The following is a 9,633-nucleotide window of genomic DNA, read 5'->3' on the forward strand; positions in this document are numbered from 1 at the left end:
TAACAAGACAAACTGAGATCTGCCTGCAGAGCCATAGGAAGGTGTCCCTGGGCTTGTGAGACAGGCCAGGACAACACAAACTGAGGCCACAGCCATGCTGGGCTTTCAGTTGAGCCTGTGGTGGAGCTGCTGTTCTTGTAGTCAGCATCTAGATGGGGCAGGTGACATATCTATCTTAGCTGGGACAGAAACAGAAGTACAGGCCTTGCACAGCGTCCTTCTGCTAGGCTGTGCTAAGCTCAGGGGCCTCTAAACTGGCCCTTAAGACCTAGGTCTCCACTCCTTGCCCAGATCCCCAGCCTCAGGGAGGACTTGGGTTTAGGAGCCATGGCTTTTTCTTCCATCAGACTCCATTAAGAAAAAGTCAAGCAGTTCATTAACATTTAAAATACTGTACAGTGTGAAAAACCAAATATCCCCCTCCCCACAACAATCCCGTGCTCTCAGCGGGTGCTCTGGTGAAGAATACCGCTTTTCGCCTTCTGTTTCTCCTTCTTCTTTATGGGATCCATCTCAAAACAGCTCCAGACCTGCACTGTTTCATCAGCAGCTGCTGAGGCCACTGCTGTACCATCAGGGCTCATGGTCAGGTTCAAGATTCTATCAGTATGAGCTGAGGAGGAGAAGGAATGTGAAATCAGGGCTGAGCTGATCAGCACATGCACATTTACTGCTGTATGCTCCCATGAGCCCTGCCAGCTTGCATAGCTGTCTCCCCAGTGGCTGTGGCAGCATGATTTCAGACCCCAAGCATACACTTGGATCAATGGTATCTCTTCCACAGCCCCATGGGCATGCTTTACTCCTAGCAGCATGGCCCCGGATACTGTCCTGTATCAGTGATGCTGCAGGCTCAAACCAAGGAGTGCAGCTGTCTTCAACCTCTAACAGCCCCCCCCACCCAGACCCTGTCCACCTACCTTGCAGCTCTGCAACCTTGTTCATTCTTGGATACTTCCATATAACCAGCTGATTCTGTGCAAAGCCATGGCCTGAAATGAGCTCCTTGTAGGTTGTGGACCATAGGATAGAAGAGACCTGCAAAGATGCAGTAACACAGGTGAGACGAGGTCCTTGTGCTGATGCTCACCACTCGGAGGCGAGCATGGTCCCCCTCCTTCCCCGCGCCTCTGGGCCTGAGGAGCCAGCAGCTCTGTGTAGGTGTGCTGCCAGAAGGTGTTTGTCTCCAAGCTGATGTTCATCTCTCACCTGGGAACGGGTATCAACAGCAAAAGCACTGAGGCGGGTGCCAGAACACACGTTCCAGATGCAGATATGTCTGTCATTAGTGCCACCTCCAGTGGCTAGAACATTCATCTGCCATGGGCACCACACCAGGCCTGAGAGAGGAGAGTTCATTTTAAAACATACAAGAGGCAACCTGCACCCAGCCAGTGCTGCATACCTGCCTTGCACACACATACCCGCCCGTGGCAGCTCTGTGCTCACCTTGACAGCACCCTGGTGCTGAGTGAAGGTCTGTAGAGGAGCAAAGTCTCCATCCCCAAACTGGGTGCATGGCCAGACATTCGCCAGACTCTCATTGCCACCACTGGCCAGGTAGCGGCCATCCAGAGACCATTTGAGTCCGCACACCTCGTGTGTGTGGCCAGCAAGGGTGGCCACGTGATGCTCAGCCACTCGGATATCGTGGTGATGGATGTGCCCAGTCCGTGCACCACTGCAGAGAGAAGAGAAGGCTTGCAGGGTCAGGGTGCACATTTTCACCCAAATCCATTTTTGTTGTTGCAAGACTGCTATACCTGCCACTGGGTTTCAACCAGTGTTACCAGTAACACAGGTCTGTTGGTGTGAGTGAAACACCCACACAAGCTCTTTACAACTTCAGCGCAAATTGCAATACAGGAAAGAGGCCTTCTCCTCACAGCCCCAACAGATAAGGCTGAGTAAGAATCCCAAGCCAGGACAAACTTCTCTCTGCCATCCCCAACCCATGCCACACGTAGATTGAGGGATAGGAGTTTGCAACAACTGGAAACTGCCCTTGACCCACTGCTTTACCTGGAGAGGATGCATCTGCTCCAGCTGAGGGTTCCCACATAGCCACAATGCCTGGTCATGGTTCAGAGACTTTTCTGCTGCTCAATGTCCCATAGCTTATAGGGGCCTTAGTAAATATATGTATTGCAGTAAAAGATCTCTGTATTGTATAAGTGACCCTGCCCTGATTCTAGTTATTGTAAATGGGCTGCAGCTGCAATGTCCTTGATTGGGTAGCAGCTGTAGCCCATGGAGGTAGCTGGGATAAAAGGGAGTGGGGCATTCAGGGAGAGCTGGAGAGGAGCCCTGACTGAGAGGCAACAGCAACACTGCTGTGAAGAGCTGCTGTGAGAAAACCACCCAGAAGGTATGAGACCCTAGAAATATGATGTACAACAATATAAATGCAACAATAGCTGGAGAGGCAAAGCAAAAAGTTCTTCAGAAGAAACCCAATCCTCTTTCTATGCCCTAGGAACCTCACTGCACAGGCTCTGGCATTCAGCTTTCTGAGTAAGGGAACAGAGAAAACGTGTATCTCATGACTATAGCACAGAAGGTAACGCTGCTTATCAGAAAACCCCCAAACCAAACCCTGCCTTGCACACTGGGCAGTTCCACCCCACACCAGGGAAGACAAGTCAGGTGCATGGCATCCTTCCTCTGCCAGCCAAGGTTTTGTCCCCAGGCCCCACAGTTCTGTCAATCCCTAGAAAACACCTCTAGTTTTAGTCCTGCATTCACCTGAACCTCAGCACTACTTGTGCCAACAGCAAGGTAGTCTCCATCTTTAATCAATGACGCAGAGGAAATGTAAACATCTGGATGCTCCATCTGCAGCAGGGGGATAATCCCCCTAGTACTGTAATTCCACAGATCAACAGTGTCGTCCAGAGCCACTGCCAGGAAGTTCTGGGAGCTCCAGTCTATGAGATTCAGATCTACAATTTGAAAGAGCAATGCAGGTCACGCCATCCTTGGCTAGAGAGCATGCCCTTCACCCGTGCTGATGCAGCAGGTATGGGTGCACATGTGCACACACACACGTACAGGTGAGGGGCAGCTTTCTGAGTGTCACTGTGCCCAGCTGCTGGGGCCAGGTACCCTGCTCCAAGGCATCTGCACAGTGCCCTAGACCACTGTCCCTGTAAGGCCACACAGGGACACTCCAGAAGTGGTCTGTGCTAGCCTGGGTACACAAAATAATACAGACAGCCCAGTTACACTGTCCTAGGAACAGCAATCCAGTGCAGAATGTTCTGGATGCCCAGCACTCAACTCTGTAGCCTACTTACAGTAGTTGTTGCAGATCGCTGGTGCATCCAAGACCCGGTCTGGCTTTGAGGGAATATATCTGCTATTCTTCCTGCTGGATCCAAGTGCCATTTTCTGACTGTAGAGCACTTTCAGGTTATTCTGATAGTCTGTGTGCAAGGGAACAGGTTTGTTAACCGAGTTAGTTTCCTCCCAGCTGAGTGCTGCTCACCCAACTAGGAATCCCTTGGAGTGAAAATAAAGTCCTAAGAGAAACACTCACAAGCCTGCAGTGCACTAAAATCACTGGCAGAATGAACTGCTGAGCAGGGGTGAGCTACAATTTCCTCATTCATGGAAACAAATTTAACAAACACTTGGGTTTTTGAATGCCATTATATTTAGTTGCAGTTTAGGCTAGAAAGTGCACAGCAGAGAGTTTGATGCTCTTACAGACGTCATGAAGGTTTGGAACCTGCAGTACAGGTGACTGTCACTGACATCTTTTCATAAAAATCCTTTCTTTAGGATTTTTCTCCCTTCTGAGAAGCTGTGGCCTCAGCAACAAAATGTAAACAATGGTTATCTGCTGCTGTGGAATGCAACAGGTGGATGCGTGATTGGTCTTGGGTGAATGTTGGGATTTACTGACCACTCACAGCAGAGCTGGGTCTCACTCTCTGTTGAGACACAGAACTTTGTTTATTCATTCTTTTTCTATTCTTAGGTTAGCTAGCTTCTGAGAACTTTCCTTCTATTTCTTTTAGTATAGTAATAATGTAATATATATCATAAAATAATAAATCAAGCCTTCTGAACATGAGGTCAAGATTCTCATCTCTCTCTCCACCCTGAAGACCCTTGCAAGCCCTGTAACAGGTGACCAACTGGCAGTCATAGCAACTCTCCTAAATAAATTCACTGTAACTGTTATGCCCTCCCTCGACCTCAGGAACCCTAAGAAAGGAGACTCCAGCCTGTACAGCTCTCAGAAACCAGTTGATTTCTCCTGTGACCACGCAGAGAGCCTCTGTGTTGCTGTTCCCCTGACCTGATCTCTGCTGCTGATTCAGCTCACACAGACCCTGCATCATACCTTCTGGAGCATTCTCTGGATTTCCACTGAGGTGGAGGATCTTTGCCTCTTCTACATCAAAACCATTCAGATTCACTGCCCAGGCTTTCTGTTGCTCCTACAGAGACAAATCACCCTCAGTGCAATGCATTTAAAACAATTCCCACACTGCAATTTAAATAGACATCTAAGTCCCCTTCTCCTAGAATCTGAAGATGTTTGACTGTGCTGCAAGGGTCAGTCACACAGAGGCAGGTCAAAGCAGTTTTCCCTCAGACTTTCATACATCGTCCTGCTCACATTTTCAAACAATGGCAAATTCAGTGTCATTGCCAGTGGGAAAAGCCACAGCCACAAAGCGACCAAATGCTTCATAAACAGATTTCAAAACACAGTGTAAAACATTCCACAAGTGTTCCCTGTGGAGACATTGTCCTAGAATAGCTACCACCAGCAGTTTCACTTTGCATAGGCTTACAGCTTTGTATTTTTGTTGCCTGCTACATTTTAAAGCCTCATTAGTCAAAAGCTAAATTTTGCTACCAGAAGCAGCATGGGCTTAGAGTGCATGGGAGTCTCTACAGCTTCAATCTCATCCTAGGATCCTGAAGCCCAGAGCTGCAAGTAGTGATGGCTGGGACTTGTCAGTCCCACGTGCCCACTTGATAGAACCTATAGTTTACTGCTCTGTAAAGGGGCAGGAAGGAGTAGCGGTTGTTGAAGTAATTGTAATTTAGCAACATGCTCACCTTCTTGGTAGGGGAATCCTCATCAGGGTCATTCTCTTTGCTTAGGAGGAAATTTGCCATCTCCATCTGCATAGTGCTGTGTTTGGGAATGTAGCGATCCCCCACAGGCTTTGTCGGGGTGCTTTGAATTCTGGATCCAGATTTACCTGCATTCACATATGAAAATATTGTCTTACAGCTATTTAACAGCCTGTATTAGAGCTTTCACGGGAGCAAACCCAACACTCTTCCACATCACACCCACCAGACAAGTAGGACTCTGAGGTCTCATGCCACCCAGTCACAACTAACTTACATTTTCCTCCCTGCCACCAAGTTGGTTAGGGACTGTGTGGTGCAACTCCTTGGGTCTAGTGCAACAATTCCAGAGTCCAGAGATAAGGGGAAGATACAAAAATGCTCACAAGATGTAAAGCTGTCAGCTGACAGTCCTGCCCACACTCGTCCTAGCATACAGCTGTGCCAGCAAGGCTCAGCTGGGCGAACAGCAGCTCGCCAGCCCCAGTGCTCAGAGCTCTGCCCCTTATGCTGGCAAGGAGGTGGGTGGCTGTCAGGAGCACAGCCCACTTCCTCCTGCCTGAGCAGCAGCCGGTAGGGCAGCGTGGCAGGGAGCCCAGAGCCCCATGGCTACAGACAAGCAGCCAGGGCGAGGCTCCCGCACTCAACCTTTGCCGCTGGTGGCCGGCGCTCACCGGGTGTCTTGGACGGCGTCTTGCTGGAGTTGTGGGAGCGATTGGCTGGCTTCATGGGCGACACACTGACGGGGCTGGGCCTGGGGCCGCTCTCCTTGGCCTTGCACTGCCATCGAGCAGGCGGCGCATTCGGGATCAGCGTGTCCAGCTTCAGCAGCCTGCGCAGGTCCGCCTCGAACAGGAACTGCGCCATGGTCCTGTGGGCGGGTGGCGTTGGCCGTGCCCACCAGCCGGGCTGAGCCTACTCCGACAGGCCCCGCCGGCATCCCCACCACCGGACCGTGCAAGCGCTCCGGCCGCTCCTCCCCATTACGGACACCCCTCACTCTCCCCAACCGCTCCTCGGGACACTCCATCAGCCGATACGCCCTCCCTCCACTCCTCAGGGGTCCTTGATCAGCCGGCACCCCTTCCAGCCGCTCTTTGGGGCTCTCTCGGATAAGCGACATTCTCCCGTCCCCTGCCTTTCAAGGGCAATCTTGTCCCTGCTCTTGCTCCTCCCCACTGTGCTTTGCCTCTGCCTTGTGCCCCTGGGGCTGCTCTTGGCCAGGCAGCCTCAGTAGGAGCCAGCGCTGGCTGCAGCCCCAGCGGGCCCCCCAGGACAAGGCCCAGCAATTAGGAGGCCAATGAAAGCTCTGGGCAGCAGCAGAACCCTCAGCAGAGTTCTTTGGACAATCATGGACTAGCCACACCTACACTGCAGCCTCACTGGGAATGTTTCCTATGTACAGTAGACTTTCAAAAGAAGCTCTTTGAGGGAAAGGTGAACTAAACACTCACCCTTTTCTCTTCCAGCAAGTCCAAATTCCAACAGAGCATAAGATGAAGATAAGGTCCAAAACAGCAGGCCTGCCAGGAACCCCAGCCAGCAGCCTGTTCCCTGACAGAAAACCCTTCCAAGGCCCTTCTGGGCATCAGGAACATGTGCTGTGGTTCCAGCTGCTGCACCTGTGGGAGCAATTGGCAGCGTCAGCCCCTGCTGTGCTGCACTGCTGAGCTGGCAGCACGGTGGATGCGGGCAGGACATTCTCGGTTTCCCCCAGAGCTGTGGCCTGCAGGCACCTTGCCGCCCCTTGGCACAGGCTGTGCCACCCAACAAAGCCCAGCAGGCCGGGAGGAGAGCCCGGGGCCAGCAGGAAGCTGAGAGAAGGCCCTGCTCTAGAACTGAGGGAGTTCCACCAGAAGCAAACAAAGATGGTAACTTGAAGAGATTCCCACTGTGCTCAAAGTTTGAGAAGACTAAGACGTGAGCTTGTAAAAAATCCCAGGAAATATCTGGGAAATGGTTTTATGTATGTTGGTTGTGACCAGATAAAAAGCTCCTGTGGGAAAAGAGCCTCTGCAGCAGGCTGGCTGGCTGAAGGGGTCTTACTTCTTCCTAAAATAAAGATTACCACTGAAATGCAAGTTTTTTTTTTTATTGTATAAGGGGAAAATATTTTCCAGAACTCTAAAAACAGTTTCAAAAATGCAGATGTCTTGTGGAAAAAGGAATGAAACACATGGGGATTCCTCTGTACAAGACATATTTCTAAATATTTTTAAAAATGAAAAGTGAAGACAAAATGAGGCCATTTTTTTTGATTCTAAAACTACTTAGAAAAATCTTTAACTACTGTAGGAATTGGGAAGAAATATTTGGGGGTGTCTGTCTACAGAAAAAATATTTTGAAATATTTCTACAAATTTCTAATATCTAAAGGTGAAAAACTAAGCAAATGGGGTTGCTTTTTCTCAGGAGCCCCATGCTGCTGCCTGCCCACTGGGCTCCCCCAGCCCTGGGGACCCTGCCACTGGTCACAGCAGCCCCTGCCTGGTTCCTGCCTGCCCACACCGTGGGCATCCACGGCTGCTCCTGGCCATGGAGCTCAGCCAGTGCTGCTGGCGGCTGGGCTTTGCTGCTGCTGCCACCCAGACACTGGGGTGACGGCACCTTCCCTTTAGTGCAACAAAAGAAAGGGCCATCACCCAGACTGGCAGAGAGCGGGGATAACTTCAGTGTTGTTTAGAGGGCGGGACCAGGGGGTTCAAGGGCAGAGGAAACAACATGTTGGACTCAGGAGGGCCTGGAGGTTGCTGGGCTGCTCCTGGGGTCTACAGAAGAAGTCGGGACAGAACAGAGGAGGATCAAAAAAGAGATGGAAGTAGCTTGGGGATATACATGGGGAGAGGAGATGTCAGTGGGATCTCCAGGAGAATAGGAGATTTCCTTATCGATGGCTGTTCTGCAGTCTTCTTCTCAGAACTCTTGACAGGGCTGCCCAGGCCCTTCTAACTGCTGGAGGAGCTGCTCCTGCTGTTTGGGTGTGAGGTGCAGCCACCGTCTTACAACTCCTGTCCAGAGGTGGAACTGTAGAAAGTGGAGGTGGCTGAGGCCCCAGCTGCCAGTGGCACACAGGGACCCTCCTGCACAGCATGGCCCAGAGCTGGCAAGGCTCCCCAGCAAAGCTGGAGCTGCTGGCACAGCTTGGCCCAGCTACACAGCTGCCCCTCAAGGCCCTGGCCCACAGGGCACGGCTCTGGGCATGCTCCCTGGCCAGGAGCGGGCCCCCGAGCGCCTCTGCCTTTCAAGGGCAATCTCGTCCCTGCTCTTGCTCCTCCCCACTGTGCTTTGCCTCTGCCTTGTGCCCCTGGGGCTGCTCTTGGCCAGGCAGCCTCAGTAGGAGCCAGCGCTGGCTGCAGCCCCAGCGGGCCCCCCAGGACAAGGCCCAGCAATTAGGAGGCCAATGAAAGCTCTGGGCAGCAGCAGAACCCTCAGCAGAGTTCTTTGGACAATCATGGACTAGCCACACCTACACTGCAGCCTCACTGGGAATGTTTCCTATGTACAGTAGACTTTCAAAAGAAGCTCTTTGAGGGAAAGGTGAACTAAACACTCACCCTTTTCTCTTCCAGCAAGTCCAAATTCCAACAGAGCATAAGATGAAGATAAGGTCCAAAACAGCAGGCCTGCCAGGAACCCCAGCCAGCAGCCTGTTCCCTGACAGAAAGCCCTTCCAAGGCCCTTCTGGGCATCAGGAACATGTGCTGTGGTTCCAGCTGCTGCACCTGTGGGAGCAATGGGGAGCATCAGCCTGTGCTGCACTGCTGAGCTTGCAGCACGGTGGATGCGGGCAGGACGTTCTCCGTTTCCCCCAGAGCTGTGGCCTGCAGGCACCTTGCCGCCCCTTGGCACAGGCTGTGCCACCCAACAAAGCCCAGCAGGCCGGGAGGAGAGCCTGGGGGCAGCGCAGCTTCTTGGGCAGTCGCTCCTTGGAGGGACACGGGCCAAACCCATCCCTGAGCAGCCACTGCCAGCCCTTGCCCTCCCTGCCCTGTGACAGCTCCCCATGCCCCGGGGCACAGAGTCAGGCCCTGTCAGGACCTGGTGCAGCCCCTGCCCAGTCGGGAGCCAAGGTTGGCTCTGGCCCTGGGCTCGCGGCAGGGATCCCACTCGGGGCTGCTCCTGTGCCTTGGGCCTCTGGGCACTCAGGGCCAGCTCTGGAACAGCTGCAGTGGGAGGGACGTTGGTACACGCGTCCCCTTTCCCCGGGGCTGTGAACGAGCTCCAGAGGTGCCTCCAGCTTTGGCTGCTGCTGAGCCGTGCAAGGGCAGGCCCTGGGGGAAGAGCTGCTGCCACACAGCCCCGCCAAGGGCTGAGCCCTGGTGAGGCCGGCACAGCAATTACCTTCTGAGCCTGTGCCCGTGCCCATGCCTGTGTTTGGCTTGGCCTTCCTTCCGGCCGGAGGGGCTCCCACTCGGCCTCTGCTTCGTTGTGGAAACACCTCCTTCTGTCCTGACTTTTGGCCCATCACTTGAGAAACAAAAAGTACACCTTAACAGATGGAACGATTCTCCATTACTTTGATGGCTTGTTCAGGAT

At 52.6% G+C, this 9,633-nt stretch overlaps 1 pseudogene; it reads right to left on the reverse strand.

Moving 5' to 3' along the window:
• Positions 1 to 443: 443 nt before the first annotated feature.
• LOC128948227 (cell division cycle protein 20 homolog) lies at positions 444 to 5,964 on the reverse strand (annotated as a pseudogene).
• Positions 5,965 to 9,633: the final 3,669 nt, after the last annotated feature.

This window comes from Melozone crissalis, unplaced genomic scaffold, assembly GCF_028551555.1.
Source record: "Melozone crissalis strain CALT ecotype California unplaced genomic scaffold, PUWL_Pcris_2 ptg000116l_1, whole genome shotgun sequence".
Classification (NCBI taxonomy): Eukaryota; Metazoa; Chordata; class Aves; order Passeriformes; family Passerellidae; genus Melozone; species Melozone crissalis.